The following is a 16,445-nucleotide window of genomic DNA, read 5'->3' as shown; positions in this document are numbered from 1 at the left end:
TCAGGAATAAATAAATAAATGGTAAAACCTATTTTAATTTCTGAGCCAGGTTCCCTTCATCCTTTGTTAGTAACAGTGTGATTGTACAGATCACCAACAACTACTACCACTATTAATAGTACTTCTACTATTATTATATCTTACAATGGTACAATACAAGAGTAGTAGAAGTACTACTAATACCAATAGGGTCTGTCCTTATTACTAACTTTATCAGGGACACTGCTGAAGCGCTAAAAGCGGAGGGATGTTTTTAAGAACGACACTAAAATGTGCAATAAAGTAGATACTTTGAGAAGCGAAGCAGTGGGACCATGTGGAGGGAGGCAAGAGATGAAGCATCAAATAGTTGTGCATTATTAGTACTGAGTCTTAGGGTGCAGTACCAGGGACTGTGAAAAACCATATTTATTGTAGAAGTGAGGGAGTGGGCAGATGTTTATAACGCTATATTTGAGCTGCTACACAAGTCATAATACAAATGGCCCTTCTGAAGATAATGAGGCTCTCCACAGTAACAAAAGTGATCTATAGTTTTTGCTCCCAACATACATTCTCTTTAATCCCCATTCTCGTCTTTCACACCTCAAAAGGATAACTCTGACAGAGTACCCAAGGAAGCAAAAATGAAAAAGCACAAACATTGAAACGTTAATGGCTAAAATGAAAAGTTTAGGCAACATGATTTACAAAATATACATTTTATAGCTGAAAACTACAAAACGTTGCAACAAGGGAAAATTAATTTCTTTTAATGGAAACACTTTGGATAACTGTTTAACATTATTGCCAATGGATGTCCATTAACATATATATTTTGAAAGTTAAGAAAACAACACACTTCTTTTATGGGACTTTTCAGCTGTATGGGATTCCAAGATAGGATTAGTGAGACTGTATTGGTCACCTCTAAGCAGGAAGTTGGGCCTATTCGAAAAATTTATCTTTGTGCTTAGTCTTGTTCTGCTTCTCTGCCTTACTAGTGACTTCACAGTGAACAGCCTGAGTGGGTGTCAAAATATACTCATGGCTTGGACATGAGCATAGGCTCGTTGTTTGGAGGGCTTGGAAAGTCTGAAGAACAGGCCTATGTAAACTGAAAGCACAAAAACATTACACTGCACATTTGAGTTTTGCCTTTAAGTACCCCTTTCCTGGTTTAGGGTGCAATTCAAGGCAAGAGTAGGTTAGAGCCAATATTTGAGGCTAAAACACCGTGGAGCAGACACCTGTTAACATGTCACTTGCTTGTTGTGGCTCTCCACTTTGTTCTAGTTCTCCCCTGACAATTCGGTTCCTCCAGTTTAGTTGTTTTCATCCCTTTCTGTTCCTTTCTGATTCTCCTGTTCCCCTTTCGGTTCCCGTGTTTGCTATGTCAAGGCACTTTTGGGAATCTACGTACCTTTTGTGTTCTCAGCTCCTGTACAGTTGCTCATCTTAGCATCCTGGGTTCTCCAACCAGTATCCGGGTTGGTTTGATGCTTTTAATAGCGACTTCTGCTGATAAGACTGGTAAGTCTGATTTGAACTCTGATACTGCGCTCATGCAATATTATGTGTACTGCTTCTTATAGCTGGTCTTGTGGTCCCAGAAGCTTGTTAACTACAGATGACTGAGTTGAAAAATTAGTCACTGAAGTTACAATACTTACTTGCACCTGAGACAAAACCATAGGAGGGTGAATCTGCATTTCTTTTTGACCCTTTTCCCTGTTGTCCGCCAAGTTTCCACATTGTGTATGCTGCTACACTACTACATTCGTATAGGGATTCCGAATGATAAAGGCGTTCATCGAATATCTCCAATTGGAACCTGGCTGCAGGTTCCAGGTGACCAACACATTTTGTAGGTGCTCATAGAAACTAAGCGAGGCAAATCACAACTTTGTCAGATCAATTTTTGATCCATGATGAAGTACTGACTTTGTTCTACAATGCTGTTGATATCTGATTACAGAGATTAATCATGCAGATGGGCGATGTTTGCTACACACAGGTGCAGGAAAAGTCAGTGACATCCAGTTGTGCAGCACTCTGCTCCCCTAGGGGACACAGTGTTTCAAATTCAACATCTTGCTGCTAGACACCTCTGCTGCTGAGCTCTCCATCCAGAAAACTGCAGCCTTCTCCTTTCCCCTCTCCTACATTGGATCGAGCAACCAAATTCAATGTTCTCGAAATTTCAGGCACAAAGGCACATTTCAGGCATGGCTTTGATTTAAGGTCCCAGGAATACATTTCAGAAGGTGAGTCGGATATATGGAGTCCTTTTCCACAACCATGGTACTCCGTTTTCAGCAGCACAACTCTTTTGCAGGGAAGCAGGACCGCTCAAAGGTAGCACAGTTTTAAGTTCTACATCAGCCCTGGCCAGCTAATTGTGTAACTCACCACTAGCAAGCTAATTGTGTAGCTCAATGTTGTTCATGTGTTCACCCTTTTTTAGTGCAGGTTGACATATCTCATGCTCACAAGAGTTGTTTGATGGCACTGGGGGTTTTACCTGTGGCTTCCTATCAAGTGTAAATGAATTCTGTGATCTTTGCTGAGGAAAAACTTTGACCCAGCTGATTAGATCATTCCAATAGCATCAAAGCCCCTTGTTTTTCAGAAATCATATCCCGTTCCCATATTGTAGGAAGGGGGAGGCTCTAGTTGGCGCAGTGTAGCACTAGCGACAAGCAGGGACTCTCTCTTCCTCGTCAGGGCTGAGGGTTACCTTCCAGACAACCTCTGCTTACCCTCTAGGTAGTGTGGCTTAAGCAGTCTTAGGCTAATCTTTGGGGCACATAGGGTTAAACATTTGCAATATCACACCATCACAACCAACCCACCACACAATGACACCAAACTGTATTTGTTTTGTTCTCGCAGGCCAGGGGGGCCTTTGCATAGCCACTTTCAGTCCTTGAGTACTCTGGTGGGTGTACTCCGGCTTCTGCTTTCAGTGTGAGGGGCAAGCGCGTCAGACGCCCCACAGGAGGTGGAGCCACCATTGTGTGGACAGGGGCAGCCAGAAGTACCTTGTTGATGGGGCTTCGCCCTTCCTGGGCCAGGTGTCGGCTGAGTCATCAGTCGCTCCCCAGGAGGGTGGAGCCAGCATTGTGGTGGCAGAGCACAGCAAGATTCAGAGTCAAGAGCCACTCCTACCTCCCACTAAGGTGTAATCTGCGCATTCACCACCTGTCATCCCCCAGCCCTGTCACTCACACATCCCAGACAGTCAGATACACATACCAGCAGAGGCAGGCTGAAATGGTTAAGCAAGCAAATGCTAACTTTCTAAAAGTAGCATTTGCAAACACAGGATATTAAAATAAACTTTACTAAAAGAAATATCTTATTATTCTGAGTTCAGGCATACTAAACACGACTCTCTACCGTGCTCCCTGAGCCGGCTGGGATTATAGGGTGTAATAATTCCAGCCGCTCGTTCTGGCCTAAAGGGAGCAGGTAGCCTTACAATAGTGAAATACGAATTTAGTTGTAGTTCACTACTAGGACATGCCACGCACATCAGGGCTTGTCCTACCTTACACTTACAATGCACCCTGCCCTCGGGCCTACCATAGGGGTGACTAACATGAAGTTAAGGGAAGGTTTGGCGACTGGCAAGTGGGTGCACTTGCCCAGCCAGCGTGACAGTACGCGACTGCACGCGGGGTCTGCAATGGCGGACCCCAGACACATCTTACGGCTGCTTCGGTGGGTGGCGCAACCAGCGCTGCAGGCCCACCAGCAGTATTGGCATCTACAAGCCCTGGCACTCCTAGTGCACTTTACTAGGGACTAACAGTAAATCCAATCCACCAATCATGGACATCAATCACATGTACAATTTACAGTAGGGAGCACTTGCACTGTGGCACGGGTCAGCCGTGGCGCAGTGCCCTGAGTATCGGAAAACCAGCAAAACATCGGAGGCACACCAGCAAAAAGTGGAAGGGAGACTCACGCCAAGGTGCCAGGTCTAACATGTGTCCCCTCCAGCTGAAATGTGGGGGGAACTACCCTTCCCCAGGGAGTTCCACATCACTAAGGCGGAAAAATCTGGACAGACCGTCAGCGTTGGCGTGATCGGTGCCAGGGCGGTGTTCCACCGTAAAGTCCATACTCTGTAGAGAAATGGACCACCTCAACAGTTTCGGGTTCTCACCCCTCATCTGCATCAACCATCTGAGGGGCCTGTGGTCCGTCTGAACTCGGAAGTGAGACCCAAACAAGTAGGGTCTTAGCTTCTTCAGCGCCCAAACCACAGCAAATGCTTCACGCTCTATTGCACTCCACCTACTTTCCCGTGGAAGTAACCTCCTACTTATGAAGGCTACGGGTTGGTCAAAGCCCTCCTCAGTCATCTGTGAAAGAACAGCCCCTACACCATGCTCTGAAGCGTCTGTTTGCACTATGAATTCCTTGGAGAAATCAGGAGCCAGGAGCACGGGCGCCGTGCACATGGCAGTCTTCAGGGTGTCAAAAGCCTTCTGACAGGTGTCAGTCCAAATCACATTCCTGGGCTGCTTCTTCGAAGTCAGCTCTGTCAAGGGGGTCACAATCGTGCCATAGCCCTTGACAAACCTCCTGTAATACCCAGTGAGCCCCAGGAAGGCTCTTACTGCAGTCTGGGTCTTGGGGGGTTCCCAAGCCAGGATGGTCTCGATTTTGGGTTGCAAGGGTGCCACCTTGCCACTCCCCACTTGGTGTCCCAAGTACACCACTGAACCCTGCCCAATCTGGCACTGGCTTGCCTTGATTGTGAGGCCTGCTCTGCGCAGGGCCATCAACATTTCCCAGAGGTGTCGCAGGTGTTCTGGCCAGGTGCCACTGAGCACCGCGATGTCATCCAGGTAGGCGGCACTGAACTCATCCAGCCCAGCCAACACCTGGTTGACCAATCTCTGAAAGGTGGCAGGGGCATTCTTCATTCCAAATGGCATAACCCGGAACTGGAAATGCCCATCTGGTGTAGAGAATGCGGACCTCTCCTTTGCCCCATCGGTCAAGGCGATCTGCCAGTACCCAGACGTTAAATCAAACGTGCTGAGGAACCGGGCAGCCCCTAGCCGATCAATGAGCTCATCAGCTCTGGGGATGGGGTGCGCGTCAGTCTTCGTGACTGAATTGAGTCCTCTGTAGTCCACACAGAACCGGAGTTCGGGTGTGGCTCCCGGCGCAGCAGCCTTTGGGACCAAGACCACGGGGCTGGACCAAGGACTGCTGGAAGACTCAACCACCCCAAGGGCAAGCATCTTGGAAACCTCCTCCTTAATGCAGGCCCGGACCCTGTCAGTCACTCTGTAAGCCTTATGCTTCACAGGTAAGCTGTCTCCAGTGTCCACATCATGGACGCACCAATCTGTGACACTCGGAACCAGGGAGAACAGATCTGGAAACTGCCCCAGCAACTGGCGTCAATCTTCCTGTTGTTCGGGGGTCAGGGTGGGTGAGAGGTTAACTCCATCCACTGACCCATCTTTCTCACAGGCCACTAAGAGGTCAGGAAGAGGCTCCGACTCCTCCTCCATTCCATCATCAGTTGCCAACAACATGCCCACTTCGGACCGTCTTAAGTGGGGCTTGAGGCGGTTGACATGTAGGACCCTCAAAGGGTTCCTGGGCGTCTTCATGTCCACCAAGTATGTCACTGGGCTCTTGCGCTCCACAACCTCAAATGGACCTGCCCACTTATCCTGAAGGGCACAGGGCTCCACTGGGGCCAGGACATACACCTCTTGTCCAGGCTGAAGCTCGACCAGAGTGGCATTCTGGTCGTACCACCGCTTCATTTCCTCCTGGCTCGCTTCCAGATTTGCCTCGGCAAGTTGTCTGAAGCGCCTGGTTTGGTTTCTGAAGGCCAGCATGTAGCTATATACATTCTGGGGAGGTTTCCTGGGAGATTGCTCCCAGCCTTCCTTTACCAAACTCAGTGGTCCTCTCACGGGGTGACCGTACAGCAGTTCAAAGGGGCTGAACCCTAGGGACTTCTGGGGTACCTCGCGATATGCAAAGAGCAGGCATGGTAAGAGGACGTCCCACTTACGCCTCATTGGACCTTCCAGGCCCATGATCATGCCTTTCAGGGTTCGGTTGAACCTTTCAACCAACCCGTTTCCTTGGGGATGGTAAGGTGTGGTGAATTTTTACGTTACGCCACACTCTTGCCAAAGGGACTTCATATACTTGGATATGAAGTTGGTCCCCCTGTCGCTCACCACCTCTAGAGGGAATCCTACTCGTGAGAAAATTCCCATCAGTGCACGTCCCACCACGGGGGCCGTCACTGTCCTCAGAGGGATGGCTTCAGGGTACCGGGTGGCATGATCCACCAAGACCAGGATGAACCTGTTGCCCATGGCTGTCTTGGGGTCCAGAGGCCCAACGATGTCAATACCCACTCGCTGGAATGGCGTACCGACCACAGGGAAGGGTTGGAGGGAAGCCTTGTTCTTCCCTCCGCTCTTCCCACTTGCCTGGCAAGTCGGACAGGTTCTACAATGAGCATCTGAGCTCTTGTGCATTTGGGGCCAGTAAAAGTGGGTGACAAGCCTGTCATAGGTCTTGTCCATCCCCAAATGTCCTGCTAAAGGCACATCGTGAGCCAGACCCAGTAGGAAGGCTCTGAACTTCTGGGGTACCACCAGCACACGGGCTGACCCAGGTTCAGCAGCCTTAGGCTCTGAATACAGGAGGTCGTTCTCCCAGTACACGTAATGTGTCTTGGCCTGAACACCATTGGCCTGGTCTGCAGCCTGCTGCCGCATACCCACGAGAGAAGGGCATTCTTTCTGCTCCTTGCAGAATTCCTCCCTGGAGAGTCCTCCTTCTTGCTGCCAATGGGTCAGCTCAGGCAGGTCCCCCAGTTCGGCAATCTGTTCCCCTGTAGGCTCCAGGGCATCCCCCTCAAGGTCTGCTTCCTCCTGGACCGTGGGAACTTCAGGGGTCGGTTTCCCGCGCCCCCTGCGCCTTCTCCCTAAGGCCGGTTCCTGGGCCTCTCCTTCAGGCCCCAGGACCTCTTGATCACCCCTACTGGCTGCCATCGACCGGGTGGTCACGCACGCCCAGTCAGGCAGACCCACCATCCTCAGGTGAGTCGTCTTCTCCACCTTTTCCCAAGGGGAGTGCTCCAAGTCATTCCCTAGCAAACAGTCAACAGGCATGGTTTTCCTCACACAGACCTGCAGAGTACCAGAGACCCCCCCCCCACTCGAAGGGAACTTGAGCCATCGGACACTGACTCTCTGAATTATCAGCGTTGATAACCCTACAGTAGGCATGGGGTACAACCTGCTCTTGAGACACCAGGTGCTGCCTCACTGCAGTCACACTGGCTCCTGTATCTCTAAGAGCCTCAGCTTCCTTACCATTGATGATCACCACCTGCCCATATTTCTTAGTGTTAGAGGGCAGGTAGTTCGTAGGGATCATCTCACTGTCTCCTAGTGAGACTAGGGTCATGTGAACGGGATCTCCACCCCCCGGGACCATCACTTCTTCTCCTAAGTGAACACTAGTCACTTGACGGGGCGGAGCACCAGTGGGTGCGGGTTTTCCAAACAGGCGTCACTTGGGGTCACTGGATATGTGCCCCGGCTCACCACATTTGAAACAATTGAAGGGCCCCTTTGGAACAGGTTTACCTGTCGGGCCCCATTCTGCTTTGGGGGTGGGGGAGGCTGAGAACCTTGCTGCTGGTTCCCTTGGGGATTACTTTGGGGGCCTTTTTGGAACCCTTTCTGTTTTCCTTTGTCCCCCCCACTCTTCTGCTGGGGACCCTGCCCACTCTTGGCGGAGTCTCCCACTGGACCCTTGTGGACCCTGGTGCTGAGCCAGCGGTCCGCCTCCTCAGCAAGCTTCCTCGGGTTGGACAGCTTGCTATCGATCAGGTGTTGGCGTAACTCAGGAAAACAGTGATCAGACAAGTGCTCCCATGCAATTAAATCAAAGAGACCTTGAAAATCATTCACTTTGCTACCCTTCACCCAACCATCCAGTGCTCTGCAAAAATAAGTCACATACTCCACATACGTATTCCCAGGCCGCTTAGTACTTCCCCTAAACTTCTGTCTATACATTTCAGGGGTAAGCCCGTACCTGTTCATTAAAGCTTCTTTCATGTGGGAATAGGATTTCTGGTTTTCAACGGGCAAATCTAGCAGGGTGTCCCGCCCTTCGCTAAGGAACCTTCCCCACAACCCCGCTCCCCAATCCTTGTCAGGGACCCGGTGGGAGGACATGGCTACCTCGTATGCCCTAAACCATTGTCCTATGTCATCCCCCTTAAAGAACTCTTTAACTACATCTTTGGGGATGTGCACTCTTGACTCTACCTGCACTGGCGTTGTGCTGCCACCAGAGGGAGGATGATCCAAGTTTCTCTCCTTTAGACTCATCTCCCTCATTTTCAACTCATAATCCATTTGGTGCTTTCGCTCTTCCAGCGCCATTCTTTTGGTTTCAAGCTCCAGTTGGATTTTCAATTCTGCCAGCTTCCTTTCGTGATCCCTCGTTTCCTTCCTGTCCGCCAGCTCCTCTGGCGACAGGCCTTTACCAAAGCTGTGCACGCTGTCTTGCCTTTCGAGATCCACCAGATCTACAGGTGCATTCTGCTCCTCAGTTGCCTCCTGCTCCGCGAGGGCATCTTGATCCTCCGGGGCCTTTCTGGACTCTATCCAGGCTTTCAGGGCCTTGTAGAGCTGTGGCTTGTTCTTGCAACCGGTGTGTGGAACCTTGAGTTTCTTGCAAAAAAACTTCAGTTCCGTTCTGGAGTATGTATCCAGCTTTGTGGCGTCCCACTCCACCTCCAACATCTCAGAGGTCGTGGACTCCGCTCCATCCAGGCTCTTCGCGCCCGGCATGGCTTCTTCGCTAGGGATCTTCTCTCGGCAAAATTACAATAAAACCTGTGGCTAAGTAACTGGACTGTAATCACCGTGCAATGGTCAGAAGTTAAGGTATAGACACTGCAAATGTAAATTCGAAAAATCCTCACCGCTGCGTCCAATGTAGGAAGGGGGAGGCTCTAGTTGGCGCAGTGTAGCACTAGCGACAAGCAGGGACTCTCTCTTCCTCGTCAGGGCTGAGGGTTACCTTCCAGACAACCTCTGCTTACCCTCTAGGTAGTGTGGCTTAAGCAGTCTTAGGCTAATCTTTGGGGCACATAGGGTTAAACATTTGCAATATCACACCATCACAACCAACCCACCACACAATGACACCAAACTGTATTTGTTTTGTTCTCGCAGGCCAGGGGGGCCTTTGCATAGCCACTTTCAGTCCTTGAGTACTCTGGTGGGTGTACTCCGGCTTCTGCTTTCAGTGTGAGGGGCAAGCGCATCAGACGCCCCACAGGAGGTGGAGCCACCATTGTGTGGACAGGGGCAGCCAGAAGTACCTTGTTGATGGGGCTTCGCCCTTCCTGGGCCAGGTGTCGGCTGAGTCATCAGTCGCTCCCCAGGAGGGTGGAGCCAGCATTGTGGTGGCAGAGCACAGCAAGATTCAGAGTCAAGAGCCACTCCTACCTCCCACTAAGGTGTAATCTGCGCATTCACCACCTGTCATCCCCCAGCCCTGTCACTCACACATCCCAGACAGTCAGATACACATACCAGCAGAGGCGGGCTGAAATGGTTAAGCAAGCAAATGCTAACTTTCTAAAAGTAGCATTTGCAAACACAGGATATTAAAATAACCTTTACTAAAAGAAATATCTTATTATTCTGAGTTCAGGCATACTAAACACGACTCTCTACCGTGCTCCCTGAGCCGGCTGGGATTATAGGGTGTAATAATTCCAGCCGCTCGTTCTGGCCTAAAGGGAGCAGGTAGCCTTACAATAGTGAAATACGAATTTAGTTGTAGTTCACTACTAGGACATGCCACGCACATCAGGGCTTGTCCTACCTTACACTTACAATGCACCCTGCCCTCGGGCCTACCATAGGGGTGACTAACATGAAGTTAAGGGAAGGTTTGGCGGCTGGCAAGTGGGTGCACTTGCCCAGCCAGCGTGACAGTACGCGACTGCACGCGGGGTCTGCAATGGCGGACCCCAGACACATCTTACGGCTGCTTCGGTGGGTGGCGCAACCAGCGCTGCAGGCCCACCAGCAGTATTGGCATCTACAAGCCCTGGCACTTCTAGTGCACTTTACTAGGGACTAACAGTAAATCCAATGCACCAATCATGGACATCAATCACATGTACAATTTACAGTAGGGAGCACTTGCACTGCGGCACGGGTCAGCCGTGGCGCAGTGCCCTGAGTATCGGAAAACCAGCAAAACATCGGAGGCACACCAGCAAAAAGTGGAAGGGAGACTCACGCCAAGGTGCCAGGTCTAACACATATGCACAGATTCTACTGTGGCTTGCAAGGGCCAAGTAGCTCATCCTTTCGCAATTGCTTTCCTTCCTGGGTTAGCAAAATTACTAATCACCAGTACTCAAGAGATATATGCCTCCTAGAGTCCTCAATGATTGTCATAATCTTGGAAGGAAAGTAGGAAAAATCTATTGACATGTAAAGCAGGTTGTTGTAAAACCCAGGTGGGTACATATAAAAAATTGATAACTCAGCCACCTCTTATTATCAATCTATCATTGTCAATGGTAAAATTGGCAACACTTTAGAAATTTGTAGCTATATAGGAAGAAGTGCTAAATCAGGTTATTGTTACGTCTATAAAAGTGGATAAAGAAAACCTAAGGGCGAACTGCTCCTCGTTTGTTAATTACCGATGCTCGACTTGGAATTATGGTAATCTGCACAACATAATTTTCTAAGTCAAGGGAAAATTACCAATATACAGTGGTTAATTTGCAAAAAAACAATCCTCCTGTAACGGAACTAACTAGTAACCATGAAACCCTGCAAGTGGGGAGAGGATGCGGCTTAACGACCAGAGCTGCCGACTTTTGTGCTGGGCAACCAGGTTTGAGTCTCAGCTAGGCTCAACATCCTGTGATTCTGGGCAAATCACCTACTCTCCCCGTGCTTACTTAAAAAAAAATTAATGTGTCCTTAACTGGTGCTCATGAAAGCGCTCCAATACCTTTGGGTTGAGTACGCGCTATATACGCCAGTGTTGACAATTAAGTGCCGGTGCTGAGCACTGGAAACCAATGGCTCAAATTAAGCTCTGCCAATCGGTTATCCATAGTAAAAATGGTGTAAAAGAATTTAGAAATAGTGATCCCTTGTCTTATGAATGTATCTATTGTGTACCGACCACACCATAAAGGTGACACAACCCTCCTGCAACCTTTGATGATGAGTGACTTTGCCTGCATCTGGACAGAATGGCAGCCATTGTGCAGTACTGAAGTTACATTGTTGTTGTGTCACCTGTGGAAAATGACAAGCAATGGCCAGGACTGGAAGCCATTTTGTTATCTAGTGACACAGCTATGTTTTTTGAAAGCATAAATGACCCGCAACAATTAGGACTTAGAGAAAGTACACTGCACCGCCTTTTTATACTTTGTTCATATGTAAATAAACATACCAGTCTTTGGTCTGAGACAAAGCTTTTGGCTGAGGTCCCATAGTTTGAAAATCTAGATGGTTCCCTAGAGCAGATTTGGGGTCATCACACTGCAGACTGGCAAACTGTGTAAACATGTAAAGTGCTCCAGTACTAGATCAGTGGATTTGGAGATATAAGATTGTTTGAGTCAGGAGAACAAATGGAGAGGAGCCTCACCTGGTACTTTAGAGTTCTTAGCCGCACTAAACCTATTTTTCCATTACCCTTCCCTAGTGCCCTTTCTTCTTTGACATGGTTGTCATTGGGGCAGTTCGTATAGTGGAACTATGTCTAGCAGTGGGAAGGATCCATCTGACTTGGTGCTCTAGTCATAGCTGTTAAATTATGTCCTACCTTGTGATCTTATTTTGTGCTGATTGTCTTCTTGCTTAGAGCAAAGGAACCAAAAAGCCAATACATGTTATAAATGTCCGGGCCATGGTACAGCTTCAGTGTACCACCCACAGTTTGAATCCCCAGTGCTCAGGAACAACATTGATGCACTTAAAGTGAATTCTTCAGATAAACTCAAACAAAGTGTTTTAAGTGGATAGGGAGTTGTTTTGCCAGTGGTAGCTGGCATCTACGGGGGGCGGGGGCGTGGGCATACACGTAAATTATATATATATATATATATATATATATATATATAAAAAGTATGCAAATGATATGTAAAAAAATCAACTTACTGTTCATGAACAGGACGTCTCCGGTCCCGACCTCTTCTTTGGAAATGGAACCGGAAGCAGCAACTCCCTTGACCAATCCTAAGGCTACTCTCACCAGCCTGGGAGCAGCCCTGTGATTGGTGAGAGCAGCCTTATTCGGCGCTCCACAACTCTAACCCAGCTGGGTTAGAGCTATTTAAAGTGTGCATGTGTGGCTGCCCATCGTAAGACGGCTGGCCAAAAAGACATGCGCACACCAAAGGAGGAGCTACCCCAGTGTTTGCTGTGAAGAAATACAGTAGTTTCAAGTCTTCGCAATGCAATAGTCAAGGGGATATCTTATATTATGATGTGACTACCCCGGACCAACTTGAACACCATATGCAGACCACAGGGGCAAACCACAACTGCTTTCACACAATGGATGAGCACCAGGATACCCTCAAGGGTGATAGTGTTCTTTACAAATACACATAACATCAGGAGACATACCCTTTCCCAGTTCCTCAGTCTGTGAGAGAGGACTCACAGCCTTACCTGCTGCTTGTCAAACTTTACTTTGGTTTCATATGTTTTGCAAACATTTTTGCTCTTGTTTTCATTCCGGACCTTCTCATCACAATCAGATTTCTTGGACTACACATTTTACCGCTTAATTTACAGGTACTCGCACTGTCAAAGATAAGATTCAGGTTTTTTACATTAGACCACATATATTCTTGGTTTTCCTTTCTCTAAAACTATGTGATCAAATATATTGATTGTACCTTTCTTACTTCATCTTCCACAATTCTATCAAACTTTTTTAGTGTGTAATGTGCCACAAGATGGTTGTGCCACATGCTCACAAGTGGATACATCAAAGCACAAGTTATAGATGTTTGCTTTATTTGTTATCATAAATCATATATAAAACATACTTTGTAATGTCTATTATTTCCAGCCTTGAGAAATCCCTAGGTGTACTGAGTTACATGTGTTGGTTGGTTGAATTATATTCTGTTGAATTACAAGATAATGTGAATAATAAGACATATGCAGAGCAGAAGTAGATGGCTTCTTTGACTGCTTTCCCCAATGGAACCTGAAGAAAAATCTTTGTTCCTTGTCTCAAAATGTGATCCGATTAAAGCACGTTCCTTATAAGTGTATAACATTATACATGAGATAAAGTATCTCCTGCAGTACATCGCAAGTCACTAAGGAGCTCCATGACCATATAGAGGGACGAGGCTGAAAGCCAAGCTCCTTTATAAGGTTATATAACTCTCAGGTGTGCCCACTCCTGCATGTGCTGTTATTAATAAAATGCATTCTGGTACATGTAGTGCAATATAAATACATGTCAACATAACACTGGCTACATCCATAGGACATTTCTACCTTCCTTACAATCACACAATGCTTTCATTGTACACATTCATGAATCCAGTGACTTGTTATGTCGTGTACAATGGACATGGCTATTCAGTTTATGCAAGAAATCAAAAAAACTTTATTAAGCCGATTGTCAAAAAACCACACGTGATACAGCATATGTATACAATGAGACCTTTAAAATCCACACTGGTATTGGTCTTTCGAGAATAAAGAACGCCCAAAAAGGCAAGGATAAAACAAACATGCAAGTGCTATACAAAGTAAAAAACAGTTAAATTGAATTCATTGTGCTAATGATTGGTTCATATTTAAAGTTAGGTAAGGCGCATACAAAAGCAGATTTAACTGGGGCATTTAAGAGGTAAAAACAATTTCCTTAGGTTCTGAGGGTAGAGGTACCAAGCACAGTACATTTCAGTTTAAGTCTCCACATTGAGAGTAGGAAGCGGGAGACAGCAAAAGCAATCGGTTGAGAAGGGTTGGATTTGAGTATTCTTAAAGCACTTCTGAAGTCCCAAACACCCTGGTTGCGGCACAATGTCAACACCAATGCCCTCCTATAGGCTTAATAGTGCATACAGAAGAATAATACATGATCAGTACATTTCCTGGTCTCTGGGTAAAATGGGCAAGTCATTTCAACTTCAGAAAAGGGGCCATACCACTTCACACCCCTTCGCAGTAAAGGTGCAGAACGGCAACGTCCCTATCAGAAATTTAATGAACAGAGACCAGGCGAGCGAGAGCTCAATGAGATCCATGTAGTGTTGCAAGAAGTAAGCATCCTTGAATTCCAAAAAAACTGCAGTTGGGGTACCCGCCCTTCCAGGTCTGTGGAGCCCTCCATACCCAGAGTTCCAGTAGATCCCCTTGAGTGCGAGCTTGGAGACACTGCATGCAGGCTCAGGATGCTCCCATAGGTTCACACACCCAATTTCTGTTAGACAGCATTTTATATAGCCCAACTTTGGAATCCCACCGGCCCCATGGTTGCCATGGATTGCATCAATGCCCAAACGTAAGGGCACCGATGCCTCAGAAGACCAGATTCTCCTCTTGTACAACAGGCGTCTGAGTCTACCTCTGTGAGTGTGAGATCTGAGACCAAAGTCTAAACAGAGGCGGAATTAGTGTCATGCTGGAAGGGAGATTGGTGAGGATTTGCAGAAAACTATCCTCCACCAGCTCCAGATCGCTAACATTCTCAGGCCGCCAATGTTTCTCTCCATATAAAGACCCCCATAGCTGGTAAGCTATATATTTGCAGTGCAGGGGATAAGAGACGAAAGCGGGAGCCCTGGAAGGCATTTGGATACCACCTGAGTAGTGCTCCAGCCTGCGTTTCCACTTCTGGTTCTGGGAGAACAACAAAAGTGTTCATTAAGGATAAACCCTAGATAATCAAATGTTCAAACCCTCTCCAAAGTGATACTGTTGAGGACTGGCGGTGGTCGAGTCAAGTGGCAGGGATTCAAGATCATGTTCTTCGTTTTGCTGAAATTGATCTCCAGCCCTCGCTGCATGCAGAAGACAGCGAACAGGTCCACCAAGTTTTGGATGCCCTTAGGGGACTTCGATACCAGCAGAATGTCATCTTCAAATAGCAGTGAAGGGACCTTCCTCTTGGCGAGCGACGGGGCATCATGAATACATTGCTCTAAGTGCACCACCAGGTCAATGATAAATAACAGGAACAAGGTTGGTGCTAAGATGCACCCCTGCCTAATAACCCTGGATACAGGGATGGGATCTGGCAGCTCCCCAAGAGGACCTCATCTGATTGGGCGTAATTATTCAGATGAAGCCTGCCGACGATGTCTACTAGATATCCACAACCTCGCCAAACTCTAACTGAGGCAGCTCGTCACAACGCCTACCCATTCCGCCGGCCACACACTCAACCCCGTCTTCTCCTCAAGCTCCCACGTTTCCTTCAGTCACACCACCGAACTCCTCTGGACCGACCACCGCTGCATCCACTTCACCTTCCAGAAACCCACCGCACCCAACGGATTCCCCGCCGCTGCTGGAGCAAAATCACCGAAGACCAACTACACGCAAACCTCGCTCTCAGCCCACCCACCGACACCTCCAACATCGACGACGCTGCCCGCAACCTCAGATACTGGATCGACGACTGCACCAACACCCTCGCCCCGCTGAAGAAACCCACCCACAAAGACACCAGCAAGAGAGCTAGCTGGTTCACCCCAGAACTCCTAGCTTCCAAGCGAACCTGTCGGAAACTAGAGAAGAAACGACATAATGAAATGACACCAGGCACCATTGCAGCCCACAATGACGCCATCCGCAAACACCATCACCTCATCAGGTCTGCCAAGAGGAATTCCTTCAAAGACCGCCTCGACAAGAATGCACACAACAGCAAGGAGCTCTTCAACATCATAAAGGAACTCTCCAACCCCAGCTCCAACACCAAAGACATCCAGCCGCCACAAGCCCTGTGCGATTCCATCGCCACCTTCCTCCACCGCAAGATCGCTGACATCCACAACAGCTTTAACGCCCAGACAGCCCCAACAGACATCGACACTCCAGACCCTCCGCACACCATTGACCATGACCCCCTGCCAGCCTGGGCCAACGTGGACATCGATGACACCATCAAGCCCATGAGCCTAATCCACTTCGGCTCCCCGTCAGACCCATTCCAGCACCACATCTTCAACAAAGCCTGCAGCTCCATCGCTCCCTACATGCGCAACGTCATCAATCTCACCTTCGAGACCGCGACCTTCCCAGAGAGCTGGAAATACGCCGAGATCAACGCCCTACTGAAGGCGGGCCCAAGAGACCTCAAGAACTTCCGGCCCATCTCCCTGCTTCTGTTCCCAGCCAAGGTCATCGAGAAGA

The 16,445-nt window shown here is 48.3% G+C and overlaps 1 protein-coding gene across 1 annotated transcript in view; it reads left to right on the top strand.

Annotated features, from left to right (window-relative positions):
* KIF9 (kinesin family member 9) overlaps window positions 1-16,445 on the top strand; it is an 818,529-nt gene that overhangs the window by 277,661 nt on the left and 524,423 nt on the right. The window lies entirely within an intron of this gene.

The sequence above is a fragment of the Lissotriton vulgaris genome, chromosome 10 (assembly GCF_964263255.1).
Source record: "Lissotriton vulgaris chromosome 10, aLisVul1.2, whole genome shotgun sequence".
Classification (NCBI taxonomy): Eukaryota; Metazoa; Chordata; class Amphibia; order Caudata; family Salamandridae; genus Lissotriton; species Lissotriton vulgaris.
The sequence above is the reverse complement of the archived record's forward strand: the minus strand, read 5'-3'. Positions and strand labels throughout refer to the sequence as shown.